The sequence below is a fragment of the Myotis myotis genome, unplaced genomic scaffold (genome assembly GCF_014108235.1).
Source record: "Myotis myotis isolate mMyoMyo1 unplaced genomic scaffold, mMyoMyo1.p scaffold_m19_p_17, whole genome shotgun sequence".
In the NCBI taxonomy this organism is placed as follows: domain Eukaryota; kingdom Metazoa; phylum Chordata; class Mammalia; order Chiroptera; family Vespertilionidae; genus Myotis; species Myotis myotis.
In genome coordinates, this window is record NW_023416321.1 from 5,957,232 (window position 1) to 5,976,577 (window position 19,346).

The window sequence follows — 19,346 nt, forward strand, 5'->3', positions numbered from 1 at the left end:
CATCCACAATGATGACACCGGAGGATAAAGCCCCCGTAGACCATGCATGAGATGTGTTAGCCGTAGGTACCCGGTAACTGGGAAGCACGGAGTGACTGGAGTGTGAAGATGTGTACTATTGGACAGAGCGGGTGCCACAGAAAATCAGTATTTCTCACATTAGCACTGACAGCAGCAAGAACATGCAGACGCGGGAACTGTAGTTACAGCCCCCACATTGGTGTCGGGGCAGAGTGGTTAAGGGAGGACAGCCCAGGAGGTTCCACCAATAGCTATTCAGGGGTTGACAGCTTGTTCTGAAGATGCCCATCACCTGCTTCACATAGATGCCTGCTACCTGCTTCACACGCTTGGCTAGCGAGGCCGTCCTTTCTAATGCAAGTTTCCAATCTGTTTTCCCAAATGCTACTCACGACAGAATTTGCAAGTTCAACGAAATGCCGAAGCACTACCTTCCCTAAAGCAGTGGTCCTGTGAGATCTGAATGATCATCACCAACAATAACGTTCGGCCTAAGCGTTTTAGATGGGTATCATTTTTTTAGGGGTGCCTTACAAGTCTCTATTTTTAATGGAAACTTTTCTTATTTGTTCTGTTCTGTCAATTTTCAGGCCCCTTTCTATTTGTTTCCCTTCCCTAGTTCACTGCTCTCACCTCTTTCAGACCTTCCTCCTCTCAGCTTCATCTGATAGTAGCGGCAGGAAGCAGGGCTCCTGGCAGCTGGACTGGGCACTGTGGCAAGAATCATCGGGCAGAGAGCACCTGGCGGTTGTGTGTTCCGAGGTGAGTAATGCTGATACCCCGTTTTGTGCTCCCAGCCTTTCATGCTCCCCTATCCTATCAGAAAACAATGTTTCTCATTCAATTTTAAATGTCAACAGGTTGGAATGGAGTCAGACAAAAGCAGAGCTGCACAATTGTCTGGTTCTAACTACGCTTTGGCGATGCCTTTGTTCTCCATGAGGATGAGTGTACATAGAGTTTGGGGGGAAACTGTCCTAAAACCATTTTCATCGCTGGTAACCAGGTGTCACACCCCCAAACAGCACTTCTATTTAAAATAAATGTTAGCATAATATATTTAACATGTTTTGTCCTACTTTTATGATTGGAACAAAAAACCAATTGCTGTCAAGGTAGTCAGAAAACAGTGTGACACCTGCTCTGACCAGGTAAGCCAGCTTTTCAGTCGCCTGGAAAGAGAATCACTGACGATCATCTTCAAGACATGATGTCAAAAGTGTTCAGATGAACAGAAATCTCAGGGCTCCTAGTGTTGAGGAGAGGGGAGTGGGAGTGTAGACAAGGACAAGAACGGGGAGTCCCAAGGAGACAATCTTACCTTTACCAGCACCTTTTACCTTTGTGCTTTGGCAAAGGTGTCACCCAAGGTGGATGGTCCAAAGATATGCTCTTTGGATTTTAATAGTTAGATGTTTCTATTACTGGGTTTTATAAAATATTTAAATAATAGTAAACTATGATCCCATTATGTTAAGGTTGCAATAAATAATCACCAAAGATGCATGCCTATAATTTAAAGTTTTACTTTAGAGGAAATGTCATGAGATGTTAGCCTATAACAAAAGCAAACTCATGGTTGTATACACAAGGCAGAAATTCTGGAGTCCTACCCTCAGCATTAGATACACATAGCCACAGAATTTTAAGCCAAAAGCAAACTGACTCTATTAAGGGATCATCCTATCTAATAAAGAGGGAATATGCTAATTGACTGTCACACCCTCACAAGATGGTAGCACCCAGTCCCCTCAGCCTCGCCTCATCCTGCCAGAATCCCCCAGTCCCCTCAGCCCCTCAGAGGAAGGCAGTTGGAGATGATCGGGCCAGCAGGGGAGGGCAGTTGGGGATGATCATGCTGGCAAGGGAGCAGTTAGGTGTCAGTCAGGCCGGCAGTTTAGGGGGCGATCAGGCTGGCAGGCAAAGTGGTTAGGGGCAATCAGGCAGGTGAGTGGTTAGAAGCCAGCAGTCCCAGATTGTGAGAGGGATACTGGACATCCCTCCGAGGAGTCCCAGATTGGAAAGGGTGCAGGCTGGGCTGAGGGACACTCCCCCCTCCCCCGCATGAATTTCGTGCACTGGGCCTCTAGTTTATTAAGATTCTCAAATACACATGCCTTAAAGCCTCAAATGTGCTGACTTGCTTAGTGTTCATTTATACACAGTGATTTGTACACAAAAAATGATTTATTCTAAGAAAAACAGTGCTTTCTTAAAAACAAATAAACAGAAAACTACATAAGTCAAGGGAAATGACTTGGAGATATCTGCACCCCCATGTTCATATATATACATATATATATCTCCCCAAAAATGTATACACACTTTAACAGCTGATAATTCAATTTTGAAAATGAAATGTATTTTAATAAACACTGCCGTTATAATTATTCAAAGTATGTATATACATTTTTGGGCCCCCTATATGTGGCATATATATGTGATATATGGCATATATATTTATATAGAGAAAATAAAATATTATTCAGTCTTAAGAAGGAAGGAGACTGCCACTTGAGACAGCATGGATGAAGCTGGAGGACATAATTCTCAGTGAGATAAGCCCAGCAGAGATAAGTAGACTAGGATCTAACATATGGCATGATGAGTGTAATTAATAATACTGGACTGAGTACTAGAAATTCACTAAGAGAGTGAATTTCAGGTGCTCTCATTCCACACACACACCCCCCCCCCACCACCACCACCACACACACACAGGTAACTATGTGAGCTGATAGATATGCTAAGTCATTTCATTATGTGCATTATCAAAACACCATGCTGTACACCTTAAATAGATCCATTTTAATTTTAAAAACCAGCCTATAAAAACCTTCTTTAACTCAAGATAGTGTCAGCAGTTGTAACCAATGTACCACCCGGATGGCATATTGATTAGGGGAAAGACGGTACATGTGTGGGGACAGGGAGGTAAATGGAAAAGATCTTCCCCTCAGGCTTTCTGTGAACTTAAACCTACTCTCAAAACCAAAATCCTTTAAAATCACACTCGTGGTGGATGCTCTACTTCTGGCCCTGTCACCACGCGGCGATCGCTCAGCCTGCCCACCGGGCACAGGCGTGGCCTGGTTTATTTCTAAAGGTCAGGCCTGATTTTGAACACCAAGGTCTGCCCTTTTCTTCTGTCCACCAAAGTGCTGGACTTCGTTTTTACTTAAATAAAATGAAAATAAACGTAGAGGACGAGCTGAAAGAGATCACCTCTAACTGGGGCTTGTTTCTTTGAAGAAAGAGAGACACTCTTTGTGGGGGTAAAGGCTGGAGAAAGTCTAGGACGCAACAGCTCACAGGGGGACTGGACACTTTAGATGTGGACAGAATCCTGGGAGAAAGAAACAGATGCACTAATGCAGAGGGAAGGAAAAGAGGGACCCTGCCCCTGCCATTGTCCCAAATACCACCCCTTCCTCACCCACCTCATGTAGAAGAATGAGGGAAATGCAGACCAATGGACACTTATTTAAGCTTCATGGTTTTTTTGTTTTGTTTTGTTTTGTGTGTGTGTGTGTGTGTGTGTGTGTTTAAAACTCTCACCTGAGGATATTTTTTCCATTGATGTTTAGAGAGAATGGAAGGGAGGGAGGGAAGAGGAAAGAGAAAAAGAGAGAAACATTGGTGTGAGAGGGACACATTGATTGGTTGCCTCCTGCACACACCCCAACTGGGCCAGGGATCGAACCTGCAACCCAGTATGTGCCCTTGATCTGGAATCAAACCCACAACCCTTTAGACCATGGGCCAATGGTCTAACTAACCACTGAGAACCCCGGCCAGGGCTCATTTAAACTCCTTGAGGTAGAAATCTATGGTGGGAATTTTATATAACAGTGATATTTTATGTTATTACTTATCTTTTCACTTACTGAAGAGGCAAAACATTCTGCTAAATACTCTTTCCCTATAATGTTACTAGTTAAATCCCAGTCCGGGAAGCAAGTAGCACGGGAAGACTGCTTAAAGTGGGAAAAAAAAAATTCTAAACAAACATAAACCAAACTTTGATTTTTAGGACTTACCCAGATATTTCCATTTTAGTCCATTCCATTAAAACCCTGACGAATTCTAAAAGTGTCATTTTATATGTTGGCCTGAGAGGAGCTCGGCTGTCGTTGTCTGTATTAGATGACAGTAAAAAGAGTCCCGAGAAGAAAAAAAAAAGTGTTTCTTTTCATTTAGTGTTCAGAACTACTTCCAAAATCATATGAGGCTGCCCTCATTTTAGATTTTAAAAGATAGAATGGTATCTTATACATTTCAATTTGTGATCTGCTACGACGAGAGCCTTGTCAAAGCAAACACGCGTCGTGCCCTAGTTTTTATCAACGTGTCTCCTCCTTTCAACAATCATTGATTTTTCTAGCTCTAAAATTTCCCAACACGTCCATAAAACACACTCTCTGTGGCATGAGTCATGTTAGCCCTGTGATTCAGGAAGTTCATTACAGGGCTAGCTAAAGACACCCAGTTTATAAGACAAGCTGATGTGCTACTTTGAGCCATTGGAGTTAGGAGAACATGGGCACAATACATTTGTTTATCATGTGTCAGCAGTAGTCTCAAATCACAGACGATCAATATTGGAGAATAATCATCCATCCTGAGAACTATAAAGATAGACAAGGCAATGAATTCTCTTTTCGTCTGTTTGGACACTCATTTTTCTAAGCCCTCTGAATAGTAGAGGCTGACTGCTGAGAAGAGACTGAGGGCACAATGGGAACCCATCACTTTAGATTCGGAAGTGATTTTAGATTCTTTCACACCAAGTGTGCAACTGTCTGTGCTTTTAAAAAGATGGATATGTGAAACTCAGCTACTAAAACCCATGCTTCCCGCCGGGATCCCCCCTATATTCCCATCAAGGAGAGGATTAATATGAACACATGTTATCTTAGTTACAAGTCTCCTGCTGGTTGATCTCATTATTTGATATCAATTCCTTTTCTTTACATAGTTTCAAGGATAGAAGTGAGTTTAAAATGTACCTACTTAAGGCCACAATGCTATTCAACGCATCACACCAGTCTGAGTGCTCTATTCATTTCTTATAAAAGAAGCAGAACTATCCAGCGATCCAATAAAATAGAATATTCTTTAAAGTGCATTTGGCAGATTATGTCCCAGCATGTAACTCTATGGGAAATGAGAGCACTGCTCAGTGGGGCTCAGAATGGAAGCCTGTTGCATAAAACACAATGGGCACAAAGTCCTTTGACTCAGACCCTCTAGAATGAACCGTCTGGGGAGGAACCCTGCCCGGCTGTAGTTATAGGATTAGATTTCTTCAGTGTTTTCATGTTTAAGATCTCTTTCTTTTGATGGTGGTATTTTTCATATATAATATCTCAGTATTTTAAGTCAGGTTAGCCCTACTGCCCACAGAGCTGTTCTGACTGGAATATCTCTGCCCCATCTATTCTGTATTTCTATGAAAGTCTAAATCTCTTCGTCATGTTAATTTACCTGCCTCCCAAGGTCAGGTTGTCACCTGTGCTCTGAAAGAGAGATTCCTGGGTCTGCCAGGGAGGACTAGCGACATAATGCACGGGCCCCAGAACAAAATGCAAGCTTGGGGTGCCTTTTTACAAAGCTCAGAAAAAAAATACCATTGATGGTACTAAACTATAAAGCTTTATCCTTTAAAATTTATGTTTTCTTATAAAACATAGTAGGGGTAATAGTGATAGATAAATAACAACATCAACTGATGAATTCCATAAAATTTATATTTGACGCCATCATTTTCTCTAACACACTACATGGTAATATTTTATTAGTGTGATACCTTGATTATAAGGTGCGTCCTGGCTCACTCTGCTGCAGATGTATTTACTAGCGTATCCAAATATATCCTTTTGCGGCTCCATTTTCAATGGGTCCGATTGAAAGTAGCATCACTTGCTCTAGAGAAATGCAAGTTTACAAATCTTTCTTGAAAAATGTGAATCTGGTGGAAGGATCGTTCCACTGAAACAACTGCTATGGTGCTCTTAGGAGTATGTATAGACTGAGCAAACCATCACTCTCCTGCCAGCTCAACTCTAATTGTAAAGTGAATTTATACAATGGCCATGTCATAGTTCCTCTGCTAACCTGTCACTTGGTGAGGTTTTACAATAAGCTGACAGAGCCTTCATGATTTGTACATGAGTCAAAATTCCTATTTATGCTGTCACTGCATCTTCAATTAGCAGAGAATATTAATTTAAAAAATTTCTGTTCATAATTGGCTCACCAACTTCTTCCAACAAAAACTTATGCGTTGATTGTGACAATCATTAAATTTAATTTCTAGTATGGGCTAAACTAGAACCAACTCCCCACCCGACAGTTATATGTTGAAGTCCTAGCTCCCCGCACCCAGAATGTGATTGTATTTGGAAATGGGGCTTTCAAAGAGATGATGAAGGTTAAATGAGGTCCTGTAGATGGACTAATCCAATATGACTAGTGTCCATAGAAGAAGAGGAGATTAGGGTGCCGGCTCACACAGAGGAAAGATTATATTAAGACACGGGGAGAAACAGCCATCTCCAAGCCAAGGAGAGAGAACCCACAAGAAAACACCCTGACGGCTCCTTAATCCTGGACTCTGGCTCTTGAACCACAGAGAAACACATTTCTCTCATTGAAGCCACTTGTCTGGCACTTGGCTTTGAGCCCCAGAAAACTCACATAACTTCTATTTCTAAATCTATGAATATTTGCTTTGCTTTATTACAGTCATTTTCAAAACTGAACATTTTACACCATTATTTGTCACTGTGGTGTTGTGTTGAGATATAGTTGACCTACAAGAGTATGTTAGTTTTAGGTGAAGAACATGATGGTTAAATGAAAAATCATCGTTGACATACAATATTGTATTAGTTCAGGTGTACAGCAAAGTGATGACACATTTATGCACCCTGTGAAGTGGTCACCACACTAAGTCTAATAACCATCTGTCACCATGCACAGTTACTGTGATATTATAGACTCTCTCCCCTACACTGTGCATTACATCCCGTGACCATTTTATAACTGGAAGTTGGTACCTCTTAATCCCCTTCACCTTTTTTTTTTGTTAAAGTGACAGCCACCTGTTACCTATGGTCCAGAATCCTGATATCTTTCTTATAACAGTGCAGCATCAAACGAATGATTCACAGGTTTATTCTCTCTGACACTCAAACATATATGTTAATCTCCTCAATATACCACAAAACCTCATATTCTGCTGATAGGTATATTGGAATTACATTGAATCTATAGATCAATCCAGGTCAACTGAACATTATTAGAATAATGATCCTTCCCATCGATGATGTTTGCTTTTTCTTATTTAGGTCCATTCTATATCTGTTAATAAATCTTACAAATTTCTCTATAAAGTTTTGTGGGGTTTTTTTGGTAAAATCTGTGCCTGCACATCTGTTACTTTGCTAAGTTGTATCTTTTGTTATTTTCCTATCTGTTTATCTCTGGTGTATGGATGTAAATTGATTTCTCTATTTGTATATTCAATAAAATTGCTTAAGTCTCTTCTCATAATTTCCCTACACTTTATTTTCGTTATAGTCAATGGCAGCATCTATATATGTGGCAGATTTATTTCATTCTTCCCATGTTTATACCATTTATATTATTTTATTTTCATTGGTGCCTTCGTTAGAAATCCAACTAAAATGTTAAATAAAAATGTACATTCTTGCCGAAACCGGTTTCGCTCAGTGGATAGAGTGTCGGCCTGTGGACTGAAAGGTCCCAGGTTCGATTCCGGTCAAGGGCATGTACCTGGGTTGTGGGCACATCCCCAGTAGGAGATGTGCAGGAGGCAGCTGATCAATGTTTCTAACTCTCTCTCCCTTCCTCTCTGTAAAAAATCAATAAAATATATTTTTTTAAAATATACATTCTTGTTTTGTTACATATTAAAATGAAAATGTTTTAAATGTGTCATTAGTAAACTTTTTTGTGAAGGTCTTTATCATGCTTAAAACTCAACTTCTATTCCTAGCTTGAGATCGTAAGTTCAAAAATATTTTTCTAATGCAAATCAGCCATTTATTATTAAGATAAACACCTATTGGTCTTGATGTAATAACTTTTTCATTTAATGCTACATTACATATGCTAATTTTTTAAATGTTGAATAGAAATATTTATGGACTTCTCGTTTTAATGTTTGCAGGATAGCTATTGCTTTTCCAATTGTCTTAGTGTTTCTACGAGCTCAACACTTCAACCTCTTGGGTTTCCAAAATAGGCAACTCTTCTGCAAATTATGATAATTATATCACCACCCTTTCATCTTTTAACCTTTGATTAAAGGTTAAGTTCCAATAAATTGATAAGCACTTTAGGGACAGTGTTAAGTATAAACTTCTACCATCAGCATCTTTCTTGAGTTCTGTTACGAAGAGAGAATGACTATAACAGGAAACTTAAGGTCACACTTATTTCTCACCGGGCACTTCCTCAATGGACCCTGTGTATGTGAACACCTTATTCCTGACCCTACTATTATGAGGTGGACACTCTCCATTTTACCATGAGAAAATGGTGGCAGAGCTAAGAGTAGCAGAAACCAGAATCCAAGCCTGAGTCATATGATTTCTTACCTGATTGCCTTCCTTATTTATCTATGTCACTTCTCCGGGGCCCAACTCTGTGGTCCCTGCAATCTTAAAGGCATATAGTCTGGAAGTAGAACTGAGTAGCCAGGGTATCAAGAAGGGAGAACTTAACTATTGTGTCTTTACAGAGTTTATCCCTGTCTCCCTGAGGATGTCTTAGATCAGAAACTAAAACTGGAGGGAACCCAACTAGTAGGAGACCAACTAGTCCCACCCAGTAGTTTACAGATGAGGGAAGGTAAGGAATCCACAGGAACACCGCCTCTCCCAAGGTTGCCCAGGTACCTCGTAGAAGCAACTGGATTATTAAAAGGTGATGGAGTAAAAGCAGGTGGAATTATATAATGTCTTTCTATGGATGTCTCACTAAATGCTCTTCCCGTATTCACAGTGATAAATGACCAACAGGAATAGATGGCAGAGGTGCAATGACTTGAATCCACGTTCCTTGAGGGACTAAAGACTCAACCTTGGGTTTTTAGACTGGGCAGCACAAACACTCTTACAAGATTTAAAAAATTACGGCATACTCTATTTATGTAGAAAGGATTGGTTGTTTTCGAAGTTTGTCAATGTTTCTCTTATTGTAGGCAACAGACACAAAACAAAAACCCAGAAAAACAAACACCAAACCTTAAACGCATCTGAAAGGGGCCTGGATTTATTTAGATTTTCAGACAGAACTGAGCCTGATGTTCTGATTTTCGATGGGGTTTCCAGTGTTGGTTGTTTTCCTTGCTTTCCTTTTCTTTCTTTCTCCTTCACTTTCTATCCATTTAAAAATTGTTGTTGTTGTTATTCCTTTTTATTTTGGGTGAGGAGGGGGCGTTTTAGCAGTTCTGCTGGCAAGAACATGCTGTCCTTTCATAAACACATGGAAATTCTCATTTTCACTAACTTACTTTTTCTTTCCATGGAAGAGTCGTTGGAAACACAGCCTCTCATTTGGAATGGCAGCAAGTGGTGAAAATCCATTTTCAGCCTTTGCCCATCGTGTCGGCAAGGCCCGTAGACTATCCCGGAATATTGGCATTGGCCATGCCCTCAAAGAGTAGTCCCTCTTCCTTAAAATACTTCTGCAGGCCTGGGTGAACCAATCTCAGGTTCCTATTAATCTTAGGAGACGGGAAGGGTTAACAATTGGACTCTGTTTTCTTTGAGAGTCTTTCTAGTTTGCCCCAGGTTCATCCTTACCCAACAAAACACTACAATGGCTTCCGGTCTTCCATAAACTATTTTCTCTCTTTACTCCAATTTGGATTCTCAGTGCAGCCAGAATCCTATTGCTAATCTCACTGGGAACATATGGAAAACAGTCCCATGACGCAGTGTTGAACCCTGCTGTGCGTAAGTTAGATCGAGGGCCGCCCATCGATTGGAATATTCTGACCTTTTCCCCTTTAAAAAGTATATGAGGGGAAAAATAGGCTTGGATGACATTCTATGTTTAAAATATTCTGCATTAACAATTTAGACAACGTCTTCGGTCAAGAGAATGGAAAGTTGGCGCGGGCCGCCAACACATATACTGCAGACCATGGCAAAATAGCCAAAGTCTATTTTACACATTGCCTACATATGGACTTGCAGTGTAAGAGAGACAGTTTTATGAAATGCCCAACATTAGAGGAAGTGTGTGTGTTTTTTTAAGTGACAAGTAATAAGTCATTCCTTGCATATATTATGAAAAAGACCATTAGAAACTGGATACTGTTGTTCTGGCGTGTGTGAACGTCTGTTGAATCTGTGTAGAACTGCAGTAAATATTCAGTACATTTTTTAGTTAAAAAGCCATTTCCAAATGAACAAAGGAAACCGCAGAATTAAAAAAAAAAATTAACTGGAAAATCTGAATTGTGTAGGCCATTGATCCTGCCTTTGAAATGGAAAATCTTTTCTTTGGAATCGCATTGTTTAGACTTTTTCAATATATGCATGTAGTGTGTGTGAGGTTTAATAAGTAGCTCCATATTTTCAAAAGAAGTGGAGACTTATACTTGGCTGAGAAAAAAAATCTCTTCAACAAATGAAATTAGACAATGTCGTCTCTTAAATCAGGTAGTTAGAGATACAAATGTCTGGTGGTATGTCTGTGTGTGTGTGTGTGTTTAACGTGTTGGAAACTTTGTTGGTGTGTCAAATCTTTAGCAATCTTCACTCTTTTAATTACAGTCCACTTGTTATGTCAGATATTTCCTGAATACGATAGCCTTTTTAAAATACTATTCAGTTGAAGAGGTGATGAAATATCTCTTTTCATAGACCAGTGGTAGGCTCTTGGTGTTTAAGGATTACTTTTACTAGAGGGTGTGACAGAGGAAAACAAATAGTTCTAATATCTTATTCATATATATTTATTTTCTCATTTTTCCAGTAAAATAATAATAGTGTTTCTCGCTAATAAGCTTCACATAGAGACATGTAGCCATTATTCCTAATCTAAATAAGTAGTCTGTGCCACGCCCTTGATGAAGAACAAAATACAAAAGAAATGTGGAGGGAGGTGAAAAGAGGCACAATGGAAATTCCTCCCCTTATCTATGCTTTGGAGGACGCATGGCAACAAAAAGAACATTGCAAGTGTCCCTACTTCTGTAAACATCACTAGCACGGCAAGAATGTTATCCTAATAAATGGCACCATGTTTATGCTGAATTGGAATGGAGGTGTAGATTGAGTTTTAGAATGTGTATTGTCCATAAATAGAAAGTCTTTTAACTTCCTTACATAGTGACAATAAATTAGAAAAATCAAGTAGTAAATAACTCTATAGAATATTTTCTTTTTCAAAGTGCTTTCACAAAAATCAGTTATTTTTTTTCATATAACATAGGTATTATCAACATCCCTAGGGTCTACCCCAGTTCCATTCCATACTTCTCAAAAAGTGTAGATAGAGTCCATGTTAATCAAAGATAAACTGGATTTTTCTCAGAACCTTTCAGATTCTCAATGTGCCTAAGAATCTCCACCCCCCCCACACACACACACACACAAAATGCATACCATGGCATGTTTTCCAATTTTTTGGATCCTGAGATCCTTCCTTTTTCCTTTTTTATTTCCATTGTCCTATTAAAATCGTCTGGGAGTGCTGTTGAGCAATGTAGGGTTTGGGATACACAGTAATATACCTTGTTCGTAAAAATAGAAATTGTGGGTTTTTTTCCTTTTTTGTGTTAATGTTTTGGAAAAGTAGTGCCTGATGTGCTGAAAGCAAAGAATGAAGCCTCCAGGGCACGGTTCCCAGTCCTTCTTTGCAGTGGTTTTCTGAGAATTCGTAAGGGTCCCTGGGAGATGCCTCCAGCCTACCAGACCTCTCTCTAGAGCCAAGAGCAGCCATTCTTTGTAGATGATGATGACAACAACCATGATCACTCTGCTTCTGTATTAGTTTCCCAGTGATCCCAGCAAATTACCATAAATATGGTGGCTTAAAACAACAGAAACATATTCACGCATAGTCTCAGAGTCTAGAAGTCTGAAATCAAGCTGTTTGAAGGCCCGTGCCCCCTCTGAAGGCTTCAGGGGAGAATTCTTTCTTGCCTCCTGCTCACTTCTGTTAGCTCCTGGCATTCCTTGGCATTTGTTGGCTTGTAGTGCACCACTGTGTTCTCTTCCTCCATCTTCAAGTGGCCTTCTTTTCTCTGTATCGCCTCTTCTTCTACCAAGAGCACCAGTCACTGGATTGAGGGCCCACACTAATCTAGTATGAAATCTTCTTAACTTAATCGCATCTCAGAGATCCTATTTTCAAGTAGGGTCATGCTCTAAAGTTCCTCGCAGACATGGATTTTGGAGGGGAAGCACTATTTAACCCTCTCTAACTTCCCCAGAAAGCTTTTTATTAGGAGGAAAGGTGCAGCTACGAAAAATAAAGTTTGAAAGTTTTAGGTGTAGAAAAAGGAACAGCGGTAGCTTACATTATCATGCAGCAAAATGCAAACAAGGAGGATTCATTGAACTGCATGAAAAAGTGGAAGGGACGTGGTGGAATAAATTTGTTGAATATTATGTTTTGCATGAAAGTGCACAGAGAAATGTAAATATATACTAAGATTCAACAGTATGCTCCAATATGATTTTCCACTGATAACTTCAAATGGCAAACTGACATTGATTTTGCATTTTTCATGGTGCTTAAAAGTTGGAGATTGTCTATAGATACTATTCCATCAGTACAGAAAAATGCACTTTTTGTTTTTGTATGGTTGGGTTATGGAAGATATACGTATTATTTTTGCCCATTGAACATCAAATATCACAACAACTTTGCCATAACAGTTCATACACATCTACAGAACTCTCTTAATTTTATAGAAGCACTGTGATCTTTATTTTAGATAGTTGTTATTGAGCCTATGTTATTAGTATTGTATAGAAGCAATGCGTATATATGGTTAAAAATTAAAGGGGGTCAAATATATGGTGACGAGAGATGATTTGACTTTGGGTGGTGGACACACAATGCAATATACAGATCATATATCATAGAAATCTACACTTGAAACCTATATAATCTCATTAACCAATTTCACCCCAATGCATTTAATAATAAAAAAATAATAGAAACATAAATAAAAGGGAGAGCTTGTATAAGATGAAGAAAATTTCCTTCTCTCCCACCTCCTTCCCAACCATTGCTTCAGCTTCTCATCCTTCTCTCCAGAAAGCAACCATCATTTAAGATAATTTTTCTCTTTAAAATCCCTTGGTGATCTTTCTATGACGTTAGGTGATAAAACTTTATTTTGTGGAATTTTCATTTTAACATTTGGATAATTTAATAATCTCTTCCAAATGGCAATATAATTTAAAGTCTACCCCACACCACTGAAGAAAAGCTAATTCCAAACAAAATAAGCTGTACATCGGCATTTCAAATGAGACGGAATCCTTTCTGAAAGATATATTTTTAATGTAGAGAGAAACAAGTCAACCCTATTTTTAGCCACCCAAGCAGTTAAAAGTGAGGCTACGCTTTGAATCATACATTAAATGTTGTTTATAAACTCTAGATGGGCTGGTGTGGGGGTGGGGGGCTGTTTGAATGAGAGAGAGCAGAACCAAGCTTTTTAAAAAGCATGATATAAGTACCATTCTCAGATTCTGTTTGACTTTCAGAACCCAGATGATAATTACCCCGAGGCAGAATATAAATGCTATCAATCTCAATTTCAAGTTTAAACTTTCAGGCAAACATGGCAAATCATAAAGGTAATTGCTTGTCATGCCTTAAGCCTTATCTGATTGAAATAAGAGGGGAGGGGGTGACTTTAATTTTGTTTTATATACACCAGGAAGAAAATAGAAATATTTCATCTCAAATGATGCTGACATTTTCACTGTGTATAAAGGGAGGGTCTTCAAATGCATGACTGGAGTCCTTTTCAGTAAATCAAAGGTTTGCAGATGTTAAAATGGCTGTGAGATTAGGAAATCTCTAGATCCCTGGGGTTTTCATTCTATTGTGATGACAGGAGCAAAGCTTCCCACTGTGCTAAGAGAATTTAGGCCACTACTTCCTCCAGATTTCTAGATCTTTCTATTTTCACTCCAACCTCAGTGGAAGCTTTTCAGTCATTCCAACTTTTTTATTGGATCTGCCTGGTGGAAAAGTTTCACATCCTGAGAATGTCTAGTCTGCGGGGAGCTAGAGGGCAGAGAAAGAAATCAGAACAGGGTGCTACCAATATCCTGGGTGAAAGGAGAGTCTTCTATTTAAAAATAACAGCAGCAGCAATAATTTGATAAGGCAGAACACACTGCTTTAAATAAATAAATAAAAACAATATTTAAGTAACATTTGTTCACTGCATTAATTTTCTTCCCCAATAATATATTTGTTGTTATATAGCTATGTTCTTTGTCTTCATTTAATTTCTTCCCATATTAAGAATTGCATGTCAGAAGAGAAATCCAGGTCTTGGGAATAGGTGGCTGAGAGGCTACTGGACACCAGTTCAGTGGAAGGCTGGGCATTGTCTAGAACAGCGGTCGCCAACCTTTTGGACCTCACGGACGACCGCTGGTCTAGAAGCCGCATAGAGATTATCTGATTCTAGAGGGGTGTGCATCTTTAATTGATCTGCCATTAATTAGGCTATTTGACTGTTAAATAGTAAAAAACTGGGAGCAACGCAAATGTTTCCTGTTCTTACAATGTGAATTATGTTTGTTTCCTAGAGTCTATATATTTTTGTCAGTCAAATTCTCATTTAAACCTCTCTAAACATCTTTTGGGTCTCCTCGTTAGTTAATGAGTTGAATAAAATCTCTGCTATGTGCTCACTGTATGGAAGCCATATTTTTGAAACCATTTAGACTCTAGCAGCTGTGACTCATGGAAGCTCCATATCGCCTGAAGGTTGGAAGCTATTTCCTATGCAGTCAGTTCCATATGAAGAGGAACTTCTCACTTACAGATGAGCACTGCTTATCTTTCAAAGACCCGGTAGTCTCACAGAAATGACATTTGGCAGCAACATCCATCTTAATCTCAAGTCTCTAGAGAAAATGCCGAAGGGGAGGGAAGCAGTGTCTTCTTCATATACACCTAAACTTTTCAGTGTCATCGCTTTTGTCTATCTCTGCCACAGAGGTAAGATCCCAGCATCATGTACCACACCAGGGGCCCCTTCTGAGATACTCAACATCATAAAGGTACGGAAGTCACAGAGAAGAGCCATTGTCCCAACCTTGGATCAACAGGCTGTGCTGCCCAGGACACCAAGTCCCATCACGCCATGTCCTCACGCCTAACGGTGCTGTCTGCCTCATCAACATGTATGGTATGTACAACCAAGGCCAAGTTCCTAAAGGTGACACCTTCCCTTTCCAGAAGGCCAGATGGGAATGTTCTGTTTTCCATTGGTACAATTATTTGTCCGCCCTCTTTGTCCCCCCACCCCATTGGCCTGGAGGAGGTTATAGCACACGCAGAAGCCCCTACTAAATTTACCCAGCGAGCCTTACACACCAGCCTGCCCTTACTGAACGCTGAGATCCCGCTCATGAGTGAAGCTGTCCTCACACAGTATTAGATTCATGTTGGCACTTAGTAAACTCAAGTTGCATAAAGGTTGTGATCACTTGTCCCATGGGTTGGTCAGGAGGCAAGGAGCCCCGCTGAACTTGAGAGGCAAGACTCCGGGGACCCTCTAAGGAGGTGAATGAACCTGCTCAGGCTTCAGAGCAGACAGGTGAGCTGCTGATCGGCTCTATTGCTATTTTGAGTTTCCACGTTGCAAGCAACCGTCAACCACTAAATTCTTAGAAAAGATGGAGGAAGAGGGACAGGAAATCAATGCAGCGTTAGAGAAAGTAGGACACGCAGGCGTTGAAGAGGATGAAAACACTGAAGACTCAAGAGTACACTTGAACTCCACTACATGAGTGATGGGCAGGAGCAGCTGTGTCCAGAGCCTCACGGAGTGAGAAGAGATCACGTGACATTGTGGCTGTAGGGGCATTTGTGCCGCAGGAGGGCTGCACTTCTGAGAGTCTTTGGTTACTAGGAACCAATATATTTAAACGGCATAAAAATAACATGACAGCTCGGCCAGTGTGGCTCAGTGGTTGAATGTTGACCTATGAATCAGGAGGTCACAGTTTGATTCCTGCTAAGGGCATGTGCCCAGGTTGTGGGCTCAATCCCCAGTGGGGGATGTGTAGGAGGTGGCCAATCAATGGTTCTCTCTCATCATTGATGTTTCTCTCTCCCTCTCCCTTCTTCTCTAAAATCAATTAACAGTATATTAAAACACACACACACACACACACACAAAAAAAAAAACAAACAAAAAAAACACATGACAAACAGAAGTAAAGGCTGTGGAACAATCTGACAGAAGTTTCACATTCTGGTTCCTGGGCTTCCCTTCCTTCTCTGAGTTTGGATAGTTTTTCTTTCAGCCAAAGGATGAAAAAGAATAGCAGGCGAGGTTCCAATTTACTCCACAAAATCTAGGACACCCCCGTTACTATTAATTGCGATATACTCTCTTTCTTTCTCAAGAGAAGTGTTGGATTAGGAACTGCACAGGCTCATTAACCAAAGACAGAATCCTGGCTACCATGTGGACCTCACAGGATATTTTTGGAAAAGAAGTCCTGGAATGGTGAATGGAAAATGGACAACCTCAGAGCAAGGCCCACCATTGAAAAACAATCCGCAGGCACGTTTGCTTCTGAAATCCCATCGCAGGTCTGTAAACTTGGAAAAACAGATTTCCTTTTTTTTTCTTTCTTTCTTATTCTGTGTCAATCATTTGCAAGACATCAGAAATTAATGACTCTTTATTTTCAAATTTCTCTGAAATTATGAAGAGAGAGCTGAATCAAATAACAACAGCTTTGCTCTCTGGCAGTGGATAAAACTTGACTTGGAAAAACACAAGAACTTTTAAAAATGCCAACATTAAAACAATGCCTAGACGAGGACCGAGACAGGATCGCCCAAAGATAAACAGTTTCATAGATTTGACGGCCCGACCATTCATCATTTTCTTGGGTTGTGCTTACACGGTGTTGATAAATATAAAACCACGTCAGTCTGCAACAAAATAGGATTTCTTAGAAATATGTTAAAAATAGAGTTGTCTAATGGTTTGGCACTTTATTTGGCACACACGATACCTCTTATTTCACGTTTCAATATATTTAGCACTGAGTACCTATTGGTTCTATTGTTACTTAATTGAAGGAGACTTTTAGACATGTGTTCCATCCAGGCACGGTAAGATCTGCTATGCATCCATGCAGATTTCAAAGGCTCTCGTTGAATTTGGACAGAAATGTAAAGTTTCAACATCATCACCCTCATGGTTACATTTACTTTCTTTCTAAAGTGAAGAGTATGCCAACATAAAAAGAATATTCAGGAAATAACTCTGAGAAACATATAGTCACTGCTTTGGGTCCCCCCCAGTATCTTGTTTGAGATGCTGGCTGTAAAGGTGTATATTTTGGTGATGCTATTAATCTGTTTGCTTCTCTTACATACTTTCATCAACAGAGTGGCTCAGATCCTGGGACCTCTCCATCCACTCTTAAAATAGTTCCTTTATATTGCTTCCCAAGTGAGAAGCACTAGGAATAACATAATGGGGAAAGGGTGTTCTGTAAGGTCAGACGTCCTCAAAGCCCAGTTCTCTTGGAACCACTATGTAACCTCTCTGAACCATAGTTTGTTCATCTATGAAATTTAGCTATTAAGACTGACCCTGTCTGTGATGCTTCAAGGGGTTAACATCATGTAGGTAGGTCTTTCGGAAATATTAGCTACTGTTGAACAGCATCTCATTGGTTTTGTCACACGAAGGACCGATTAGGTAGAAACCTCAGCCCCCTATGTCTCTATCACGATTGTGCCTCTTCTGGGGCCTTCCACACAAAACAATACCTGAGGTCATCACTCTTTCCTTACAGATGTATGGATACACCCCTGTATACAGTGGCCCTTTCAAACGCTGGTAGAAGAAAGGTCAGTCTCCTTTTATTAAAATAATAAAAGGAATATAATCTAGAAACAATGTCTGATTTCCCCATTCTGTCATTCTCCAAGAAAGATGAAAAGTGTTTCCAATCTGGTAGTACTGTTAACAAATCATGGGTGGTGGAGAAAACCCAACACCCTCCAGAAGATGGTGTCTAAAGAGTGGAATTACATTTTTTAAAAACTCATTTTATTTTTTTCTTTCTTTATTCTTTTATCCCCTCCCCCTCCGGCCATCACCACACTGAACAGTGGAATTACTTTTGTTATTTTCAAAATGAAATAAAAGTTCTGAATTATTCTAGCAAAACATTTTGGGTAGAAATATTCAACCCATTTGTTAAATGGATAGTTGGCATACGCTTCATGAGAAATTATGTCGTGGGCCTAAATTCTCAAGTACATAGTGAGGCAAAGGAATTATCCATATCAAAACAATAAGGCACAGGAGCAAAATTTCGCAAAGAACTACACACATCTAAAGTAATATAATTTAATGCATTTTGTAGCATATGTTGCATGGTTCTTAAAAAATGAAAATATTGACATTTGCCCAGCAACTATAAACATTTCTAGAACTATTACAAAGAAATTTCAACTTCTTTTTCCTAAATTTGATAATAAGAAATGAAGTGGTATCAGATGTTGCCCACATCAACTATAATTAAATTGTCTTTTAATGCTTTAGATAAGAATGAACTCTAATACACATGTGCCTCCCTAATTCATGTTGCTCTGAGGGTTTCATAGCCATGTATGTTACACCATTTTAGAGCAATTCATTTATATCTAAGATGCAGTTCCTGAGGTTTCTTAGAATTGACAGAGCCTATCAAAAGGCTCCCAAACTGAGATTGTAAAGCTGGAGATTAGAAGCAGCCTCCTCATGGCGAGATGTCTGTGAATTCTTGAAGAAAAATGTGTTCCCTGGGAAACAGAAGAGGTGAATGATTTCACTGGGTACATGAAAAGATTCTCTGAAGAACGTGTTGCCAAAAAGCAAAAACAAAAAACAAAACGAAACAAAAAAACCACAAACAAACTGGTTGCCCCAGCCACTTTGCTTAACATACACATTTTAAGTGAAGGGTAATTTGAAAGCCTGAAGCAGACATTCTATTGAACTGTCTTTCCCATGGGGGCCGCAGAAAGAGAAATCAGAGGATGATTGCACAATAGATGAGTGA

General features: G+C 39.7%; 1 protein-coding gene across 4 annotated transcripts in view; it reads right to left on the minus strand.

The window, feature by feature from the left end:
• Positions 1–19,346, minus strand: part of KCNJ2 (potassium inwardly rectifying channel subfamily J member 2) — a 255,701-nt gene that overhangs the window by 37,493 nt on the left and 198,862 nt on the right. Inside the window, exon 1 of one of the 4 annotated variants that reach the window (XR_004972717.1) lies at positions 4,062–4,123. The exons of the other annotated variants lie outside the window; for them this stretch is intronic. The gene's annotated coding sequence lies outside the window, so the exon portion shown is untranslated. Of the gene's footprint in view, positions 1–4,061; positions 4,124–19,346 lie in introns of those variants that run through there. 4 annotated transcript variants of the gene reach the window in all.